Here is a 22,650-nt window from a genome sequence, read left to right on the forward strand (position 1 = left end):
CTTAGGTCTTTATTCAGAATATCTCTGGTTACAGATAACCCATGGAGATCAAGAAGAAAGCCAATAGGTGGGGGAATGTTAGCACTCTCATGAAAGTCTTGGTTTGCCATGTACGGGAGACAGTGTGATGTCACAGAAAGCCCAGTTGGACTTGAAGTCGACAGACTCGGGTTAAAACCTTGGCTCTTTATACTGCATAGTTGTGTGATAAGGAGCAAGGCATTTACCCTTTTAGTTTCCTCATCTGTAAAACAGGACCAATAATATTTGTTTGACCTCCCTCGCAGCGTCGTTAATAATAAAGGGTTTTGCCCGGGGAAATATGGATTTGTAATTCTCATTCTTACTGTTGCTGTCACTGTGTGAGGAATCCAGGCAGATCGGTGATTTCCCTGCTGTGCTGCAGTGCTGTAGCATTGCCCTTTTCGACCCAGTGCCAAGCCTCTTGCAGAAAACTCCTCTTTCCCTCTGGGTGCCAGACATTCTGCTGCCTGTTGGCTCCCCACACCCTCCCTGAAAAGAGAGTAGCCAGTGTGGCTGCATTTCGCTATGTTCAGGACACTCTCCAGAGGGCAATTAGAGCTCTAGGTAGGGAGTTTGACAAGGCTTGTTTGCTACGTCAGAATGAAGTCAGCCAGGAAAGAACGTTCTCCTAGAAGTGATTTGAAAGGTTGGCAGGTACAGGCTGGTGCTCTTCTCCCTACTGGGTTCAGACCAGAATGTCTCCAGGCATCCCTAGGTCACATAGGGCAATCTCACTTTCTCAGTCCCTCATAATTCTAGTGCCTTCCCTCTGTTGATTATTTCATATTTATCCGGTATATAGCTTTTTTTTGTATATAGTTTTTGCATGTTGTCTCCCCCATTAGATTGTGAGCTCCTCGAAGATAGGGACTCTCTTTTGCCTTAATTTGTATCCCTAGCACTTAGCACAGTGCCTGGCACATAGTAGTCACTTAATAAAGGCTAATTGATATACTGACCCTCTAATAAACCCTTGTAAAAAGGAAAGTGGTATTAGCAAGACATATCCTGTTCTTGACAAACCCATATGACATCTAGTGATCACCATTTTCTGTTTCTATGGACTTATAAACCATCCTTCTAAGAAATAATCAGGATCATGGAGCCATAGTTTAATGAGTCCACGTTCTTCCTCATTTTGAAAATCAGCCTGACGTTTGCCTTCTTCATGTCCTGTCTCATTCTTGGTGACTTTTCTTCCCCCCTCCCCCCCCTTAATCTTACTGATATCATTTGTTTTATCATTTTTGTTGCATAATCTCCATTTCTTAATATATCCCCTCTACTACCCTAGTGAACTATCCCCTTTAACAAAGATTTTAGAAAGAGGGGGGAAAGCCATCACAGTAAGATCAACCAGCACTTCAGCCTTGTCTGACAGTATGTACAATATTCCATATTCTTAGTTCCCTTCCCTCCACCCCCATCTTTGAAAAGAAAGGAGGAAGGTACGTTTTCTTACCTCTCCTTTGACACTAAATTAGTCATTATCATGGGCAGCTAAGGGGGTACAGTGGATAGTGTACTGGGCCTGGAGTCAGGAATACTCACCTTCCTGAGTTCAAATCTGGCCTCAGACACTTATTAGCTGTGTGACCCTGGGCAAGTCACCTAACCTTGTTGGCCTCGGTTCCCTCATCTGTAAATGAGCTGGAGAAGAAAAAGGCAAATCACTCTAGTATCTTTGCCAAGAAAACCCTAGATAGGGTCATGAAGAGTCAAAAATGACTGAACGTCATAATCATTATCATACTCAATGCCCAGTTTTGTTTTTCTTTCTCTTGGTGATCTTTCACTGTTTCATTAGGGAAAAAGGAAAACTTGTAGCAGAAGGAATGATATCTGGGCAGTGACTCAGAGGTGAAGTTTCTTGGCTAGAAGAATATGGCCCTGAGTCTAGCACTTTAAAAAAAAATTATGAAGCTCACGTAGGTGAAGTCAGCCCCTACACAACCTACTGTACACTTCAGTGAGGGATAGTGAATGTGCTTCTTCCCAAGATTACTGCTTTCCCAGGAATGACACTGGATGTCTAAAGTGGGTTAATAAACATTCTGTTCCCCCTCCCCCTTCTCCTGTGGATGATCACTGCTTTTAACCAGGATTCTCTAGAAGTTGTCAGATAAGCACATCTCATGGCAAATAGCTGTCTGTAGAAACAAAGGGGATGGCATGGTTTAGGTATCAGCTGAGACATTGCCTTGTTAGAAGCCCATGTTTCCAGTGGTGTCACTGATCCTGAGGTTCCAAGCTGGAAAGGTGGAGGTAGGAGATCACAAGCGCCTCTTTGGTTGGTTCATGGGTTAGAATTCTGAGCTGGAAAAGGCTAGGAGATAGTTTGGTATAGTAGAGAAAGTGCTTGCTTAAGACTGAGAGGACCTGGGTTCAAATCCTACCTCTGACTCCTACCACCGCTATGGCCTTTGACAAATTTCTCTCTGCCTAATTTTCTTCCTCTCTCAGTCAACAAGCACTTATTCGGCTCTTACCTCTGCTAATCACTGGGGATACACATACAAGGAAAAGAAAGATAGTCTCTAACCTCAAGGAATTTGCATTCTCATGGGGGAAACAACACTTAAAAGGGCAGCTGAAAGGGGTGTGAAGTACCCATCTGGGTACATAGAGGCAAAGTCTGGAGAATTATGTCTAGCTGATCTGGGCCTTGGGGCAGTTGGTATCCCAGTGGATAGAGAGCTGGGCTTGAAGTAAGGAAGACCTGAGTTTAAATCTGGCCTCAGACACTCACTAGCTCTGTGACCCTGGGCAAGTCACTTTACCCTGTTTGCCTCAGTGTCCTCATTGGTAAAATGATCTGGAGAAGGAAATGGAAACCACTCTGGTGTCTTTGCCAAGAAAAACCCAAATGAGGCCATAAAAATCATCATTTATGTACATGTTATCTCCCCTCATAAAAAGTAAGCTCCACGAGGTCAGGGACTGATTCATTTGGTCTTCTTATTTCTCACACCTGGCCCCAAGTAGGTACTTAAGAAATACTTGTATCTGTGCTATAAGAAATGTGGAGCAGAGAACTTCCTAATAACCTGGAAAGACTCACGTGCTCTGATGCTGAGTGAGGGGAGCAGAATCAGGAGAACGTTATACACGGTTACAGACACACGGTATCTGTGATGACTAACTTTGATAGACTTGGCTCTTCTCAGCAATGCAAAGTTCAAAGACAGCTCCAAAAGACTCGTGATGGAAAAATCTATCCACATCCAGAGAAAGAATTACAGAGTCTGAATGCGAATTGAGGCAAACTATTTGCTCTCTTTTTTTTCTCTTCTTTTTTGGTTTTGTTTCTTCTCTCTCATGATTCATTCCATTGGTTATAATTCTTCTCTACAACTTGACTACTGTGTGAATAAGTTTAATGTGAAGGTATACGTAGAACTTATATTGGATTACATGCCATCTTGGTGGGGAAGGGGGGGAGGAGAGGGAGGGAGAGAAAATTCAGAACTCAAAAATTTGTGGAACTGAGTGTTGTAAACTAAGAATAAAAAATAAATTAAAAAAAGGAAATGCTTGTTAATTAATTGATCACTACCACTTCAGACAATTATTAGCTGCGAAAAACTGGACCAATCAATAAGCATTTATTAAGTACCTACTATGTGCCAAGCATGTGCTAGGGACTGAGGATACAATAAGAGGCAAAAGACAATCCCTGCCCTTAAGGAGCTCACAGTCTAGTAGGGGAGACAACATGCAAGCTGTATACAGGGTAAAAAGGAAATAATTAAAAGAGGGGAAGCCCTGGAATTAAGAGGGGTTATGGAAAGCTTCCTGTAGAAGGTGGGACTTCAGTTGAGAAAAGTAATTTAATCTTTCTCAGTCTCATTTCCATTATCTTCAAAATGGAGACAGTAGCGACACCTTTAGGGTGTCCTTCACAGGTTTATGAACTCAAATGAGATGTGTAAATCACTTTATGAACCTTAAAGCACTATATAGAGGCCAGCTGTTACTATGTGACTTGCCAGGTAGTAAATATCAGGGGTGAGATTTGAACCCATGTTTCCCTGGGTCCCAGTCAATTTGTTTTGTACTCATCATCCCCCTGCTGCCAAACTGTGTATTATGTCACAGTTGGATAATACTCCACACCCACTGTTGGGTCTGATCTATCCTGAGGTTTGTGTTTTGAAGCTTTCATTCTCATATTCATAAAATCAGAATATTAATAAGTATCTTTCTATTGATGGGACATTTTTTCCAGAAAAAAAGCAATAGCAGAAAGAATTTTTTTTTAATTTTTTTTAAATTCAGTTTCTTCTCTTAAAAAATAGAAGCGTATTGGGTTTGAGAAGAGTGGAGATGAGGGCTGGGCATCAGTCAGCATTTAAACACTTTCCATGATGTTTTTTTCCTTTGGCAAATTCACTGCTATTTCTCTTTGGGACAAGTAACGTGTTATTTCATGATTTTTTTGTGAGTTCATTGTTACTCTTGCTCTCTCCACTTTTTTATCTTTTGGCCTTTAAACATGTATGGCTTTTCTACATCAGCATTTTGGTTGGATAAAGAGAGAACCCTGCTTAAGCCTAATAGGCTTGGAAAGTCATGGATCTCAGGTGGGGGAGAATTCCTGTGTCAACATTGCCATATTTAGCCGAGCATCCCAGCCCTGCTGCTACCCTGGTGTTCAGCACTGACTCTAAAAGGGGTGGTGTTTTGGCCCAGATCCATTTGGAACCGAGGCACATTGTGCAGCTGTCTGCACACACAAATTTAAGGCCATCTGTGCTGGAAGCTCAGGCCTTTGAGGATCATCAGCCCACCCCTAAGCCCAGGCCTGTGCATTCAAAGGGCAGGATGTTAGAAGGGTAGGAGAAGAGAGAAAAAGAGGGTCATGAAATCCTAGAGGGTTTTGAGTCCACTTGATAGATGAGAAGATTGAGGCCCAAAGAGGTAAGTAAATTAGCAAGCATTTATTAAGCAGCTACTCTGTGGTAAGCTGCCACTGTGCTGGGAATACAATGACAAAAAGGAGGTAAATAGTGTCTGCCTTCATAGAACTTCTATTTTATAAGGGGAGATATAATTATATAAGAATTTATAGTATAAGAACAGAAAATTTTTTGGTAGGACAGTGGGGGAAATCAGGAAAAATTTCCTGTAGAAGGCGATACTTGAACTTTGAAGGAATGGGGGTGAGGTGACAAAAGAATAAATGCTAGGCCTGGGGAGTGGGCATATGGGGCATAGGGGAGTGTTCTGTGTGACGAAGAGCAAGAAGACCAGTTTGGTACCATGCAAAGTTTCAGAAATGGAGTAACAATGTATAGTAAGACTGGAAAGGCAGGTTGGAGCCAAGTGGTGAAGGACTTTTGATAACAGAGTTTATATTTGATTTTCCTTGTCGTTCAGTTGTTTTTCAGTCGTGTTGACTCTTTGTGACCCCATTTGGAGTTTTCTTGGCAAAACTGTTGGAGTGATTTACCATTTCCTTCTCCGGCTAATTTTGCAGATAAGGAAAGTGAGGCCAACAAGGTTAAGTGACTTGCCCAGGGTCACACAGCTAGTAAGTGTCTGAGGCCAGATTTGAACTTAGAAAGATGAGTCTTCTAGACTCCAGGCCTGGCACTCTCTCCACTGAACCACCTAGCTGCCCTTTTTATATTTGATAGAAGAAGCCATTTGTATTTATTGAGTAGAGGAATGACATGGTCAGACCTGTACTTTAAGGAAAGTTACTTTGGCAGCTCTGTAGACTGTGGATTGGAGTGGGGAGAAACCTGAATAAGGGAGACTAATTAAGAAACTATTACAGTAGTCCAGGCACAAAGTGATAAGAACCTGAACTAGGGTAGAAAAAGTGTCTGGGAGAGAAAGGGGCAGATGCAAGAGATTTTGTGGAGATACAAGTGAGGAGATTTGACGACTGGTTTGTCATGAGGGAGAGTGAGGCATCGGGGATAACTCTGAGGATGTGAACCTTTGTACCTGCAAAGTTGATAGTGCTCTTGGCAGAAATGACGGAGGGTGCAGGAGGGAAAGATGATGAGTTGAATTTTGGACATGTTGAACTTAATATGCTTACAGGACATCCAGACCTGGAGCTGGAAGGGATCTTGGAGACCACCTTGTCCAAATTCCTCATTTTGCAGGTGAGGTAGACAGACCCAGAGAGAATAAACAATTTGCCCAAGGAATCTCAGTTAGTTACAAAGTCAGGTTCTTTGACTCTCTAGATTATGAGCTCCTTGGGGGCCTATTTTTGGATCCCCAGAGCTTAGCACAGTGCCTGGCACATAATGCACACTTAATGTTTATTGCCAAACTAACTGGCTTAACTCCACATATACCACTAATTCCACTGGGTCATACTGCTGCTTTTGTTGTTGTTCAGTCATTTTCAGTCACGTCTGACTCTTGGTGACACCATTTGGGTTTTCTTGGCAAAGATACTGGAGTGGTTTGCCATTTCCTTCTCCAGTTCATTTTACAGATGAAGAAACTGAGGCAAACAGGGTTAAGTGACTTGCCCAGGGTCACACAGCTAGCAAGTATCTGAGGCTGGAATTGAACTCAGGAAGATGAGTCTTCTTGACTCCAGGCCCAGTACTCTATCTACTGTGCTACTGGCCCAGGGGAATGGTAGTGGGAGTAGAGAGAAGATGAAGCTTCATGAGATAATGTAGAGATAGATATAGCAGGACTTTAGAGACCTATTTGATGTGAGAGCTGAGGCAGTGAAAAGGCTCAGAGATAATACCAAGGCTGTAGGCATGGGAATCTGGGTGAGTGGCAGTGCTACTCGGATATAGGGGAGTTACAAGATGGAACAAATGTTTTAGGAAAGATTCCATTCTCTTATCAGGGAGTGGTAGGATTTGAACAAAGAGTTCTACACCAGGTTTGGATCAACTGTGTAAAAGGAGGGGCTGGATTAAGTGACCTCTAAATTCTTTTCTAGGTCAAAAGTACTATGGTACCATTGAAGCAACCTGAGATTGCATTGGCTTTTTTAGCCTCTGCATCAGACTGAATGTGCAATGAATGAATGCTAAGGCATTTATTAAGTGATGAATATTAAGCTGGGCACTGTGCTGAGTTCTGGGGATGCAAGGGGAGCCCCATGCCCTCAAAGAGCTTACATTCTCATGGAAGAAGACAAGAAATAAAGGGAACTGTAACAGGGGTGGGGAAGACACAGGGCATGGTTTGGAAGTAGCTGAAAGTGACTCGAAGGCTTCACTCTGGGCAGATGAATGAAAACTCATGAATCACTCACTGCTCTCCAACCCAGGTTCTCAGGGGGTCACTCACTGGGGGAGTGGGGTATGAGAAGGATGTCTGCAGCACAGGCAGCATCTGATTCAGACTCGCTGTGTATTCAATATGGATGACAGGGGCATTGGACTTGGAGTCAGAAGGCCTGGCTTTGAATCATAGCTTTTCTGCCCGTGGGCTCACCCTTCTCAGTGCCCCTAGGCGACTTTCTAAGATAGTGAGTTAGATAGTTCCAGTCTGCATCTGTGGAGGAAGTCTCCAGACCAGGAATTCCCTACACTGATAAAATATCAGGTCTAGCCCATCCCCACCCCCCCCAAAAAAAACCCCAAAACACTGGCACTGTTTACCTAACAGGCTTGTTGTGATGATCAGTGCTTAAACAGCTCTTTGCAAACCCAAAAGGGATATTTAAATGTCAGCTATTATCATAGAATAATAGGCTCTCAGAGTGAGGAGGGATGAAGAAGTCCAGCCTGTACCTGAGCAGGATTCCCCTCTTTAACATACCTGACAAGTACGTCATCAGTCAGGTTCTGTTTGAAGACCTCTGGGGATGGAGAATTCATCAATGACCTTGACAACCTCTTTTGTTTTTGGATAGCTAAATGACACAGGGGATAGAATGCTGGACCTAGAATTAGGAAGACCTGAGTTCAAATCCAGCCTTGGACTAGCTGTGTGACCCTGGGCCCATCACTTAAACTGTTTGCTTCAGTTTCCTCGTCTGTAAAGTGAGAATAACAGTAATGACCACCTCCTGGGGTTGCGAGAAGATAGAGATGATATCTGTAAAGTGCTTTGCAAAACTTAAAGCACTATATAAATGTAATTACTATCACCACTGTTCGTTATTTTTCTTAATAATAAGATGCAGTCCTTACTCTCCAGAAGTAAGCATATGCAGTTTAAAGGAACATCCAGTTTTCTTTTGCAACATGACTTCACATGTATAATCAATATATTGCTTGCCTTCACAAGGGGTGGAGGAGGGCTGAAAGGGAGGGAGAAAATTTGGAACTCAAACTTTAAAAAAAACTGTGAAAAATTTTTAAGACTGTAATTGGGGAATTATGAAATAAATACAAATGTATTACAAAATAAAAACATTCAAAACAAAGGAAAAATAAATGCAGATAACTTTATATGTACTGAAAAAATAGAGGACTAGTTGCAAAATGGGCCCAGGTGTTTGTTGTGTGGTAGAGACTGAGCATGTGACACATGTGAATTGTATTTTCAGGAAAGGTCAAAATAAAGGAAATCATCACCTTGTGTCTCTCTTAAGCTAGGAAAAGCTTCCTGAAAAGCTAGGATTTAGAGAACCTTTTGTTTGTGATGTATTGACCTCACCTTCCTTGGTTCACAGCCCTGGCCTTCTGAGTTAACCAGTACAATTAGACAACATCCTCTACCCTGGAATCTTGGTCTCGTGCTTCAGGTTCAGAAGTGGCATGAAATGAGACGTGTGCAGACCTGAACATATACAGTTAACCAAAGGAGGTTTACTTAGGCATAGTATGGAAAGGTCACTCATCAAGGATACAGAAAGGACTCACTGACCTCAGCCTCCTGGTCCCTATGTTGATAGAGCTGGTATGCTGGTCAGAACCCTGAGGGAGGAGCTCCTCACGGGTTGGTATTTATACTTAGAGCACCAGAAAGCTATATCAGTGGCTGGAGCTTCAGTCCTGTAAGCCAATTAAGACTTGAAATGTTTTTAATATGTCTTCAGGAAAAAATAGCCTAGCCTGTATGAGGTAAGGTCCTAGGAAAAGCTAGTTTATCCTGTGTGGCAAGGCACTAGAAGATACCTGCTTGTACCACACCTCTTGATTCTCCTGCCATTTACTCCCAGTCTGAGGCCAGGGTCAACACCTCCCCTCATCCACCTTCCATGCTGCTACTCAGTGCTATTGAATATCACTGGAAGAAGTCCTAGATGTGTTGACTGATCCTACTCCAGATCCACACTCTTATCTTGATGGGCCCTTAATAAATATTTGTTGAATTGAATCGAAAGGTATTTTGTAGTAACCCAAATGGTAGATCACCCTATCCTAGAATCTAGGTGTACTGATGGCCTATCTGCAAGAGTACAGAGATGACCAGATATAAGAAGTCGCAAACATTTTGAGCCAAAAAATTTTTTTTAAAAAAAGTGAATACTGCCGAGACAAACTTAACTGCCAGATCTTTTGCTTAGCAAATGTTTGAAAGAGCAGTGTTACCTTATTTAATGGGTATGAGGTGGGAGTGTTTTTGGTGGTATTTTGGATTGTAATAATAATAGCCTGTTTCTGCAGTATTTTAAGGTTTACAAAACACTTTCATCACAAAAACCCCAGTAAGGTTGATTTTGCAGTGAGCAGTGGTGTGTGTTGAGTTTAACTTGGGGTAGAGATGACTTATCTGAGAAAACATTTCTTGCAGGAGTGACCTGAAATAGACTTTTTCTGGAATGAATGAGTAGCTGTGCCACATGCATATGATTGTTGAATTAATAAGCAAATCCTTAAAGGCACGACCTTATTCAGGATCTAGACGTTGAGGGGGTAAAATAAGGCCTCAAAGATGGAGGAGAGTGAGGAAGCTGTTACTGGAGAAGAAAGATGGAGTTTTAGCCTAGGTGGAAAGTTGTGGGAAGAAGAGAAATAAGATTCAATATTATTCATTAGTCCTTTATGAAACACTGCCTGTGTTTGAGGCCTACTGCTAGGAACTGAGAATGCAAACACAGAAAACTGCACCATCCCTCCTTACAGCCTAATGTGGGGGGGAAGATAGGATGCCTAGAGAAATATTTGTGATACCAGATGGGCTGTGGCAAGGTCAAACGGGAGAATCAGGATAAATACACCAAGGAGGATCAAAAGATGCTCCCCCCATGTAGAGGTTAGAGTTTGTCTCCTGAATTGGAATCCCATATCCTTACCTACTAAATGTTGGAAGTCTCACTATCGCTTGAAACTCACCATGTCCAAAACCTCAACTCACCATAATTTTTACTTCTCCTGGAGATCTTTTGAGCAGGTGAATGACACACGTGAACTCAGCTCACAGGACAGGTGAGGCAGAGGAGAAGGGTCAGAGCAAGTTTGCTTTGACTACAAAGTTGGGCTATCTAGCGCCCAAATGGGTTGTAGGGGCCCCAGAGAAGAGCTTCCCTTCTACTGACAGGTAGGAGGCCTAAGAGAAGCTTTCACCTAATTATTGGTTACTCAGTTTGAAGATAATTTGATCCCTTATAACTTCCTTTTTGCGTTTCCCTGCTTTATCTCAGTCATTTCAGGACAAACTGGCATCGATTTGCCTCCAGGCAGAGGAAGTAAAACTCCAATTACCCAACTATACTTAACCAAAGAAAAGTCTGAAACTATGGACAGAATTGGAATTAGGACATATAAGTTTGCCTCAATTTCCTTGTATCTAAAATTTAGGGCGTCAGTTTGGTGCAGCAGCTAGAGTACCAGGCCTGGAGTTAGGGAGACTCAGACACTCACTAGCTGTGTGACCCTGGGCAAGTCACTTCACCCTGTTGGCCTCAGTTTTTTCATCTGTAAAATGAGCTGGAGAAGGAGATGGCAAACCACTCCTGTATCTTTGCCAAGAAAACTGCATCAGACACGACTGGACAGCAACAGAAACAACAAAAATTTAGTTCAACCAATGGGGCTTAGAATAGATGATCTCTAAGATCCCATCCAGTTCTAAGTTCTGTGTATTCTTGACTCATGATATGTTAGAGTACTTTTCACACTTGTTGTCTCATTCTGTTCTCACAATATCCCTTTCAGGTTGAAAGACAAACAAATTCCTCCTCCTCCTCCATTTTTGCAGATAAGAAAAATAAGGTCATCTCAGTGAAGCAAATTCCCCTAGATCACACGGCCTGTTAGTGGCAGAGACAGGATTAGAACCCAGGGCTCCCAGTTTCCAGGCCAGCACTTGTTCTACCATACTGTGTTAGAAATATTGGCAGATTTTTAAAATGCCCTCTCTCCTTACCCCTGATTGGCACAGATAAGAAGAAATAATTAGGCAGGAGCCTTTCTATTGCTGGGTGCCCAAACTTGCATGGGAATGATTTTGAAATAACTTTTTGAAGCACTTTATCTCCATATGGAAGAATTGGCACTGTTGCAAGCAGATCAGGCTCCAAAGAGACACGTTGGGCAGAGGCTCAGTGCCGAGGATGTATTAATAACCAGGGTGAGCTGCATCAAAGCCCTGAACATTGTAATTTCCATCACATTCAACTTCTGTCATTATTAATAGTTGGAGGCCATCTGCTGTCACACAGATCTGAGAGAATTGGATGAGGTGGACTGTCATTACTGAGGAGAGCCAAAACCAATTAGCATGGGGTGGCAAGGATTAATCACTGTGATCATCAGAGCAGAAATGAAGCCTACATATTTCATTGGCAGAATTTGGCTCCTGGTACCCCAGGGAAAGTAGAATGAAGAAATTGGCTACTGCAATATCATGACAAGCTGGCCTTTGGCCTGGGGAAAATGCATGTGGGATGTTGTGCAGGGTTTGGGGTGAGGGTAAGAGCTTAAGGCATTGTTAGTAGCAGGATGCAAGAGCCTTTGGTAACTGGAAAGAGAATGGACCATCAGCAAAGAGAGATGTTGAAAGGGGTGGTGGGAAGGCACCAAGACAAAGTTTGATGACTTAGCTATTTTGCTGAAGACCCACCTTGCCAGCTGGTGGGTAGGTCTTAGAGACCCTTCTTGCTCTTCCACATCATCATTCCATTTCCCCTCCTTCCCTGTGTGTGTCTATGTGTCTGTGTTTATAGACCTACAAAGTTTTCTCTACCAAAGCAGGTTGACATAGATACATAAAGTGCTGAACTTGTCAGAAGGACCAAGGTTCAAATCCCATTTCTGATAACAGTTAATTAGCTGTGTGGTCATGGGTAGATTCCCTAATCTCTCTGAACAGCTTTCCAAGACTATTAATTAAAAATAGGCTTCAGTCTGCCCCAGTGGATAGAGTTTCAAAATTGGTAAGACATCAACAAAATCACTGGTGTGGGATATTTTGACATATAAAGTTTTCTCTGGTCCCTTTCCAGACTCACAAGTGTAATAGCTCAGCATAAGTCTCCCCCAAACAGTATAGCACCTGGGCTCGTGATGTAGGCCCCTTCATCCCATGCAAGCTCAAGAAATAGACAAGAATAAAGGGGTGAGTGGTTTAGGCTCTGGGCTTATTGTTTATTAAGCCACCTTTGAAAACCAGTTGGCTTCTGATAACCGCAGGTAGGTATTTGAATGCCAAATTCAGACTCTTGCCCACCTCAACAAACATTTCCTTGGTGCAGGGCACTGTCTTTGGTCCAGCTGGATTTCAGAGCATTAGCCATGATCCCCGGCATCGATGATCATTTTTTAAAAAATAATATTTATATAGTACTTTAAGGTTAGCAAAGTGCTGTTACATACATTACCTCATTTAATCCCCGCAACGACACTCTAAGAAAGATACTATTCTCATCCCCATTTTATAGGTGAGGACATTGAAGCTGAGAGAAATTGCTGGACATTCCCAGGTCATATAGTTAGTAAACATGTGAAGAGAAATGTCTCTTTGATATTGGAATTGAGCCAGATGAATAGGCAGCTTATATCAGTGTAGTCTGCCTATGAAGAAAATGCAGCCTCTAAACCTATCCTTTAAGATCCGAAAGAGTTTTATAGGTTGCCATTAATTAGGGAGATTCTGGGAGAAAGAAGACTTTAGGGGGCAGTTGAAAGGACTGGGTTCAATCAACAAAATATTATATAGGATATATATATATATGTATATATATATATATATATATAGAGAGAGAGAGAGAGAGAGAGAGAGAGAGAGAGAAAGAAAGAAAGAGAGTGGACACAGGGTGAGTTGAAGATGAAGGGAAGATATCTAAAAGAAATAAAATGAAATTAAGGGATGAGAGAGGAACATACTGAGAGAGGGAGATAAGGAGAGATAGAATGGGGTGGATTATCTTGCATAAAGGTGGCAAGAGGAAGCAGTTCTGTGGGAGGAGGGGAGAGGGCAGGTGAGGGGGCAATGAGTGAATCTTGCTCTCATCAGATATGGCCTGAGGGGGAATACCATACATACTCAGTTGGGTACCTTACCCCACAGGAAAGAAGAGGGAGGAAGATAAAAAAAAAATAAAAGGCGGGGGGATGATGGAGTGGAGGGCAGATGGGGTGGAGGTAATCAAAACAAACACTTTGGAAAGGGGACAGGGTCAAGGGAGAAAATTCAATAAAGCGGGATGGGTTGGGAAGGAGCAAAATGTAGTTAGCCTTTCACCAACATGAGTATTGTGGAAGGGTTATACATAATGATACATGTGTGGCCTAGGTTGAATTGCTCAACTTCTTAGGGAGGGTGGGTGGGAAGGGAAGAGGGGAGAGAATTTGGAACTCAAAGTTTAAAAAACAGATGTTCAAAAACAAAAAAAAAGTTTTTGCATGCAACTAGAAAATAAGATACACAGACAATGGGACGTAGAAATTTATCTTGCCCTACAAGAAAGGAAGGGAAAAGGGGATGGGAGGGGAGTGGGGTGACAGAGGGGAGGGCTGACTGGGGAACAGGGCAACCAGAATATACTCCATCTTGGAGTGGGGGGGAAGGTAGAAATGGGGAGAAAATTTGTAATTCAAACTCTTGTGAAAATCAATGCTGAAAACTAAATATGTTAAATAAAAAAAAAGAATAAAAAAATAAATAAAAAAATATTATATAGGATTAATTACATTTGTATGGCCTTTTTAAAGTATCATAGTGCTTTTGCCTTTTTCATTGGTATAATGGCATATTATACCAATGGTATATGGTATAATATATACATATATGATGTGTGTGCACGCACGCACGCACGCACACACACACACACACCATTATGGCATAATGGAAAGGGCAATAGATTTAAGAATTTGAAAGCCAATACTCCAGTACTCTTTCAGAAACTTGCTAGTCATGTGACCTTGGACTCATGGTCAGACCCTTAGAATCCCAGAGTTAATACTACTATCAGGTCTGTTTCCCAAGGTGATCTGGGAAAAAGGAAAAGAACCTATTGGTTCTCAAATGTTTATAGCAGCTCTCTTTGTGGTGGCAGAGAGCTGGAAATTGAGGGGATGTCCATCAGTTGGGGAATGGCTGAACAGGTTGTAGTGTATGATTGTGATGGAATACTGCTGTGCTATAAGAAATGATGAGCTGGTTGTTTTTTGAAAAATATGGAAAGACTTGCTTGAAATAATGAAAAATGGAATGAGCAGAACCGAGAGAACAGACTAACAGCAACATGGTTTGAAGAATAACTGAACGAGTAAATTATTCTGAGTATTACAAATATCAAGTCAACTACAAAGAACCTAGGAAGGAAGATGCTCTCCACTTCCAGAGAAAGAACTGATTAACAGAAGTGTGCATAGTATGATTTAACATATATAGGTCTGTCTGTCTCTCCCTCCTTCCCTCCCTCCCTTTCTCCCTTCCTGTCTCTCTCTTTCTTGCTGTCTCTCTCTCTTTGTCTTTCTCTCTACTTCTCTCTGATCTTCTTATCCAGGAAATATAATTTGACCTTCTCAGCGATGGGTTAGCAAATCCAAGGGGATGTAGATAGATAGATAGATGGATATACACACACACGTGTGTGTGTGTGTGTGTGTGTGTGTGTGTGTGTGTGTGTGAAATGGTAGTCTTCTCTAGTACAGGGTGGAGAGAGAGGGAGACAGTTTGGAACTTAAAATATAACAAAAAGATAAATAAAATTCAATTTAAAACGTTATTTCAGAGCTGGAAGGGTCCTCAGCAACCATCTAGTACCTCCTAGAGGATTCTCCAGTTTCCACATCTGTAAAGTCAGGATAGCACTATGAGTACTGCCTAAGGAAGGAGCTTTGTAAACAGAAATGTGAGCTTCTACAATTGTTTATCCTCAGCGCAGCCCAGGAAGGAGGGCAGAGGGAATGACCATAGACCTAGAGCTAGGATAAGCCTGAGAGGCCATCTAGTCCAAGTAGTCTCTGCATTTTACAGATGAGGAAACAGGCCTGGGGAGGTTCGGTGACCTGCCCTAGGTCATTCAGGTAGCAAGTCTTTGAGGAGGAATAATTTGAACCCAGGGATTCTGACTGCAGAACCAGTACCTGCTCACTCTCACACTTTTTCTAATAGGAATTTAACTTGAGGTCTTAGAGAGCTTTAGTCCCTGTGTGAATTCACATAGAAAGTTAGAAGCAGAGGCAACACTAGAACCCAAGCCTCTGGCACTACACAACTTAGTGCTGAAGCATAAGCTGGTCTCAGATTGTTTCACATGTGTCAGACAGGGCCAGCAACTTCATGTTGTATTTCTCTGTCTTTTTTGGCAAGGTTCAGAGCACTCTGGGGCACCCAGAGGAGGAGTGAGCATCTTACCTCTCTGCGAGATGCTGTGCTAGGCACCCTAAAGAATTAAACAAGAGAGATGCAGTTCTTTAGATTTCTATTTTCCTAACCAGATCCTTGCTCCTGTTTGGTGGTGTCATGAGCGTGAGAACTGCATGCATAATAGTGCACATCATTTTTGAATTAACGGAGTCTAAGCTGCTCATTTTATAGATGAGGGTGCCAAGCCCCTGACAGGTGGAGTACCTTGTCCCAGGTCAGATGGCAGAATGGAAGCTCACACCCAGGCCTGTGATGCTGAGGCCAAGGCTTTTACCTCCCAGGGCTGCCCTGCCTGGAAATAGCAGACAGAATGCTGCTTGCTCCATGGTATTTGTGGCAGCTGCAGTGGGAAGCAGGCAATGGGAGGGATTTGTGGAACGAGCACTCCCCAATTCCTTGGCTGTCTCTCTGTCTCGCTCTGTCTCTGTAGCTCTACCTTTTTGTCTGTGTATCTGTCTGTTTTTCTCCTCCCACTCCCCCAGTCCCTTCTTCCCTTCTTCCTTCTCCGTCTCTTTCTCTCTCTCTCTGTCCCCCATCTCTGCTTTGTCTCAGTCTCTGTCTCTGTCTCTCTGTTTTTCTCTCTCTCTGTTTTCCTCTCTCTCTGTTTCTCTTTTCTCTCTTTCTCTCTCTCCCTCCCTCTCCTCCTCCTCCTCCTCCTCCTTCTCTTCCTTCTTCTGCTCTCCCCCACCCCCCAGGGCTCCTAGGCTCTGCTTATTTCTGTCTCTGTCTCTCTCCTGTTTCTGTCTGATCTTCTTATCTGGGAAATATCATTTGACCTCCGCAGAGATGGGTTAGCAAATCCAAGGGGGTCAGAAAGGCTGTTGTCCCAAACAGGCATTTGTTCCCCACTCCTTTCCTGAGATCTGCTCTGAAGTGAAATGATTTGCTATCATATCTTGCTGTCTCCTGTATAACAGAAGACCTGCCCAAGAGGGATTTTTCCAAAGTTGATCTCTTTTTTTCCAGTCGACATACTTCTTTTAGGTGGATTAATTTTTTTTTTAAGGAGAGTGCTTTCTTCAGCAAGTAGATAGATCAGTCAGTTGGCAAATATCCAGACGTCTTCTTTGTGCCCTGTAGTGCCCTGAACACTGTAAAGAAGGCAGAGAAGTACGAGGCCTATCCCAAGGAGACCAGACTGACACCCACTGAGACCATCCAAGAAAGCCTGTACTCGGGCATTGTTGGACGCGGAAGGGAGGGAGACTAGAGAGGATTGGAGTCATTGAATGCATTTTCACACACAGCCATTACAATACAAATTTGATTTGCTTGATGGAAGCGCTTTTATTTATCTGGTGGTGGGGTTCGGAGGGAGGAGTAGTGATAATGATTCAAGAGCAAGGAAGGAACATCAGTAAAACATTGAAAAACATGTAGAAGAAAGCAGAAGGAGATTCAGGAGGGGACACAGGTAAGTAGGGTGATGTTGCTGACACATTCAATTCGGTATATACATATTTGCATATATACGTATGTGTATATGTATGCATGTGTATGTGTGTGTATTACATATATATATATGTAATGCACACGCAGTTGGTAAAAGCAGAAACAGTCATCAAAGCCTTCATAGAAGAGTTAGACTTGACCTAAACCTTGAAAGAAGACTAGGATTTGGAAAGGAGGGTGCAGGGATGGACATTCCAGGCAAGGGAAACTGTATGAATGAAGGTGAGAATGAGTCTTCTGGGTAGGGGATGGGGAGAGTGAGATATCTGCTTAGAAGATGATGTATAAACAAACGATCAGTAAAAAAAAAAATAACCTTTTTTTTTTTTTTTTTAAATAGGGAGGAAATCAGGAATAGGGAATTGGAGTCTAGTTGCAAGAACCTAAACTGAAGAGTCAAGAAACCTAGGTTCTAGTCTTGGCTGGTGTTACCAATGTGCCATGTAACTCTGCACAAGTCACTTAGTTTTTCTGTGCCTCAGTTTCTTTTATCTGTCAAATAGAGATCAAACTATCTGCCCTACCTTCATAAATAGGGCTGTTGTGAGAATAATATAAGATAGTAGATTCAAAACAAATAAACTAAGTTGTCTTAGATATTAATCGAGTGCTGGGTTTGTCTTCTCTCCTCCAAGTTCTTCCAACTATGTCATGGCTCAACCTCAATGAATGCTTTGGGATGAGGAAAACAGCTAGCTACTAGAGAAGCAAGCCAGCAGCTACAACTATGGGGAGAATCACAGAGAGAGATCCCTGTAGTCATCTCATCCTATTGATGGATGAAGGAATCCCCCGGCCCAGGGGTGGAAGTCTACCACCTCCCTCCTTTTCCTTCGCTGGCTCAGAGCCCCTAGAAAGAAGTGCTTATGGGCTGTTCTGTGGCCCCCATGAGTTTTCGCTCTGCTCATCTATCATCAGGCCTGTTGGGCAGCAGAGTGAATCTCACGGCCCAGTGGACTTTGACAGCCAGTGGGCATGTGTTAAATTCCATTCGATCTCGGGGGAGCGGCCTTTAAGCTGGAGGCGGGGAAGATACCACAGCCGAGTACTCTGGAGGTCTTGCTATGGCTCTGGGCTTTGCTGTTGGGTGCCTTTTTGGCAGATTGCATGGTCTTGTTTGGGCTTTGGTTTCTTCAAAGGTCACAAGGGAATAATGAGTTTCTAAGAATCTAGTAACATAGCCTATAAAGCCTTGCTCATTGCTTTATGAAGGGAGAGAGAAGGCCTCTGTGGGAAAAAGGTTAAAGGGGGGGGCAGTAGTTAAGCAGCTTACTAGTTGTGTGACCCTGGGCAAGTCACTTCATCCTGTTTGCCTCAGTTTCCTCATCTGTAAAATCAGCTGGAGAAGGAAAGGGCAAACCACCCCAGTGTCTCTGCCAAGAAAACCTCAAGTGGGGTCATGAAGAGTTGGACATTGACTAAAACAACTCAGCAACAGCAATTAGGCAGCTAGCGGTCAAAACACTGGGCCTGAAGTTGGGAAGACCTGAATTCAGATTCTGCTGAGACACTTAATAGCTGTATGATCCTGGGCAAGTCTCTACTTAACATCTCTCAGCCTCAGTTTCCTCTTCTGTAAAGAAGGGATAATAATAGCATCTACCTCCCAAGGCAACTGTTGTAAGGCTAGAATGAGATAATATTTATAAAATGCTTTGCAAAACGTAATCATTAACGTATCATTAACAAGATAGGGAGGTGTGACCATGTAGGGGCTCGCTCCGTTCTTCCTGGTGAGGGTAGTTCTTAGTCCTAAGGAGGACTGAAGCTCAGTTTTCACTGTTTTCCCAGCATGCCCCTCCCCTGTCCTGCCTGTGCCTGTCAGACCTGAGACAGAACAGACACCAGAGGCATCAAAGGGAAGGGGGTATCCGCAGCAGTGCGGCTAGGACTTTTGCCATCGCTTAGCACACTTGGCTTTGGAAAGCAAATAATCATATTAGCACATACAGTGTTTTATGGTTACAAAGCCCTTATAAACATTCTCACTTGACCCTCACAGCAGCCTTGTTGGATACTTTGTGCCGGTATCATTATCTCCATTTTACGGATGAGGAAAATCTCACAAATAATAGATGCAAAATGCCTCTGAATAAAGGCATGACACAAATATAAGATGTATCGTCCTTTCCCCCAGATGTTAACTTAAGCACATGCTGGCGATGTCTTCTCTCCTGGGAAGCTGGGACTGTAATCTTGTATCGTTCTTTCCACCACCGTGTGTTTCACTTCAGATACTTGGGTTTTACATGAGGTACCTTGTCTGCATTTGGGGTGTGCTGTCGCTAGGTGGATGGTGCATGGGCTGTGGCTTTGAGGTTTAGATGAGTCTTTCCAGGGTCTAAGAGAAATGTTTCCCCCTAGGAACTAGAAGGACTGGTGAATAGCTTTTATTCTGCTCTAGTCCCCAGGCAAGCCGCAGCTGTCAGTACTCTCTCACTATCCAGATTCCAAAAAAGTGCTTTTCTGCTGCACTGCGCCCCCCTCCCCCATCCCGCCTCACTACTTATCATATCCTATTTTGTGTTATAGTTTTCTGTGTATGTGACTTATCCCTATTATTAAACTATAAGCCTGTGGATTGCCCTGAAATTGGCATGAAAGGCATATTTTAAAGCTGTGTTTGTCTGGAAATCTTCAAGTTTCTACAGGGAATAGATTTTTTTTTTTCATTCCTGACCAAACTGTAATCCCTCTAGAGCCTGGTATGTATCCTCCTTGTATAAAGATAATACAGTTGACTTAATAATACCATCAGGATGATATGGGCTTTGAAAGGGCATTTTTAAACTCCTTTTTCTGACCAAAGAATATTTATTACTTTTTTTTTTCTTTTTTATGCCACTCATTTCCCAATGAGTTCCTCATCCCCCCAAGAAAAGCAGATAATCATATTAACACATACAGTATTTTATGGTTACAGCATAAGCAGGTAGCAGCTAAATGAAATGAGACTGTAGAATAGAATTGTTATAATTAAGACAGGTAGAAGAGACTGGCAGGCTGTTTTAGGCAGGACCTCTAAGGGAGTCACCATAGTATTAGTCAATTAAGTCAGTCAACCCTATAGATTCAGGGTCTGATGATCAAATTATGCTGGTGTTGGATGGACCAGAATTCTCATGTCAGCTAGTCAGTACGTGGTCTTTCCTGTTGTTTGTTATTCAATCTTTTTTCAGTCTTGTTTGGGTTTGTTTGTTTGTTTTTTGTTTTTGCAAAGATATTGGAGTGGTTTACCATGTCCTTCTCCAGCTTATTTTCCAGATCAGGAAGCTGAGTCAAACAGGGTTAAGTGACTTGCCCAAGGTCACGTGGTTAATAAGTGTCTGAGGCTAGATTTAAATTCAAGAAGATGAGTCTTACTGACTCCAGGCCTGACGTTTTAATCACTGCACGCCAACTAGGTGAGGTACGTGAATGTGTGTGTATGTGTGTGTATGCGTGTGTATGTGCGTGTACATACGTATACATGGATCTCTCTCTCTCTTCACATTTATGTGTATGTATATCTCAAAGTAGGTTGGAATACTTACTGATATGGATTGACCAAAGCCCCCATTTCCCTGGACAACACTTGGGACCCAAGACAAATTCTTTACTATTTAACTCTCCTTTCTGTTCAGCGTTTCTTACGATCAAGTACAGAAAACTTCTGTCATTATAATTTAGCCCCATGAGGGATGAATTATAACTAATTAGATTACTGTTGATCTCACAGTAGTTACATTTTACAATGATGCCTTCCTGAGGAGATTATAGAGGTCACTCTATTTCCTTGGAAACCACAGTTTCCCTTGTTACCCAAGTCCAAGTGGTACTTTTTCCCCAATTCTGAAAAAATAAACCTTATTTTTATTCTGTAGCCCCCAGAAACCTTGGGATCATAGATTTAGATCTAGAAGAGTTCTTAAAGATCACTCAGTCCAACCGTTTTCCTTGGACAGATGGGGAACCTTGGATCCACTGCTGCCACCCAGCTTCATGAGCCTTATGTCTATGTGATGCATCCTTCACTCTAGCCAGACAATCTTTTTATTCATACACACCTCTGTACTTTTGCTTATGCCTTGTTCTAACTTAAGGTGCAGCTCAGGTTGTACCATCTCCATAAAGCCTTGAGGACTCCTGCATCCGACTCTGATCTTTCCTTCCTTGAATATCTGATCATGTGTGTAGTCCAAACCATCCAACTTAGCTCATGATTATTCTCTTATATCTTTCATATATCATGCACATTATCAGACCTGCATCCCTAGCTGGAGTCAGAACATTTTCATTCTAGAAGGGTTCTTACAGATTATCTGTCCCGGCCTAGTGCTAGCCTAGACCAAGGAACCTAGTGTTCCTCGGACTAAAGAGACTAAATATTATTTCTCTTGTCCATAGGGCTATACCCACAGTTAACCCAATAAATATTCATTAGTTGGTTGGTTGGAGGGGGTTGGGGGGAAGAAAAGGCGTGGTCACCCCATGTTGTGAATTAGACCCGTTGAATTGACGTGTGTCCTGGGAATGTCTTTTCTCTTTGCTCATAATCCCTAAAGTGGAGGAGAATACTATTTCCTTCTTCCTACTTCACAAGGATGTCTTGAAAATGACAGGAATAATGTATATGAAAGAATGTAAAACAGGCACTGAGAGGGGTAGTGCCTCTTTTCAGTAATTCTCACCTGACATTAGGATAGGAAAAAGTCACTAAACTCTATGTAACCTTTGGCCCAATAATAATTTGACCAGGTCTATTCTCCAAAGAGATAAAAAAGGAATAGGATCCATATGTACAAAAATATTTGTAGTAGCATTTTTTTGGTAGTAGCAAAGTAGGAGAATGACAGAAATTATGGTATGTGAATATAATAGAATATTATTATGTAATAAGAAATTATGAGTGGGTTATCTTCAGAGAAACAAGGAAGTCTTGTATGAACTGATACAGAGTGAAGTGAGCAGAACCAGGAGAACAATCTATACAGTGATGACAACACTATAAAAATAAACAACTTTAAAAAACTTTAATAACTCTGATCAACACAGTGACCAATCATGATTTCAGAGGAATGATGATGAAACATGTACCCTGTCCTCAGAGGTCACGTGAGCTTCAGTCTTTATTTCTTGGATAAATAAATTGAAACTCAAAGAGATTTGCTCAAGGTCCCAGGGTAGTAACAGAGCCCAGATCTAAACCCAGGTCTTGTGATTCCCATGTCTAGTATTCTTTCCATTATAGAGGTTGAAGATTAAAAAGGCTTTAAGATATGTGGTTTCAGAGTCTTTCTTAATGCATGACTTCGTGTCCCCCGGAAAGGGCAAATGGATCATTGAACCTGAGCCACGTTTAGTAAGTGGAGCAGCTGCCAGGTGTCTGGGGCTGATTTTAGTTGGTCCTGGTGAGCTTAGAGCAGGTGGCTCAGAATTGAAACCAATCATCTTTATTTACTGGGCCTCTCTCTGAGAAGATTTTTTTAAAAT

At 42.3% G+C, this 22,650-nt stretch overlaps 1 protein-coding gene across 5 annotated transcripts in view; it reads left to right on the plus strand.

Moving 5' to 3' along the window:
- Positions 1-22,650, plus strand: part of CTIF (cap binding complex dependent translation initiation factor) — a 495,423-nt gene that overhangs the window by 81,259 nt on the left and 391,514 nt on the right. The window contains exon 1 of one of the 5 annotated variants that reach the window (XM_036756595.1): positions 4,865-4,944. The exons of the other annotated variants lie outside the window; for them this stretch is intronic. The gene's annotated coding sequence lies outside the window, so the exon portion shown is untranslated. Of the gene's footprint in view, positions 1-4,864; positions 4,945-22,650 lie in introns of those variants that run through there. 5 annotated transcript variants of the gene reach the window in all.

The sequence above is a fragment of the Trichosurus vulpecula genome, chromosome 1, assembly GCF_011100635.1.
Source record: "Trichosurus vulpecula isolate mTriVul1 chromosome 1, mTriVul1.pri, whole genome shotgun sequence".
Classification (NCBI taxonomy): domain Eukaryota; kingdom Metazoa; phylum Chordata; class Mammalia; order Diprotodontia; family Phalangeridae; genus Trichosurus; species Trichosurus vulpecula.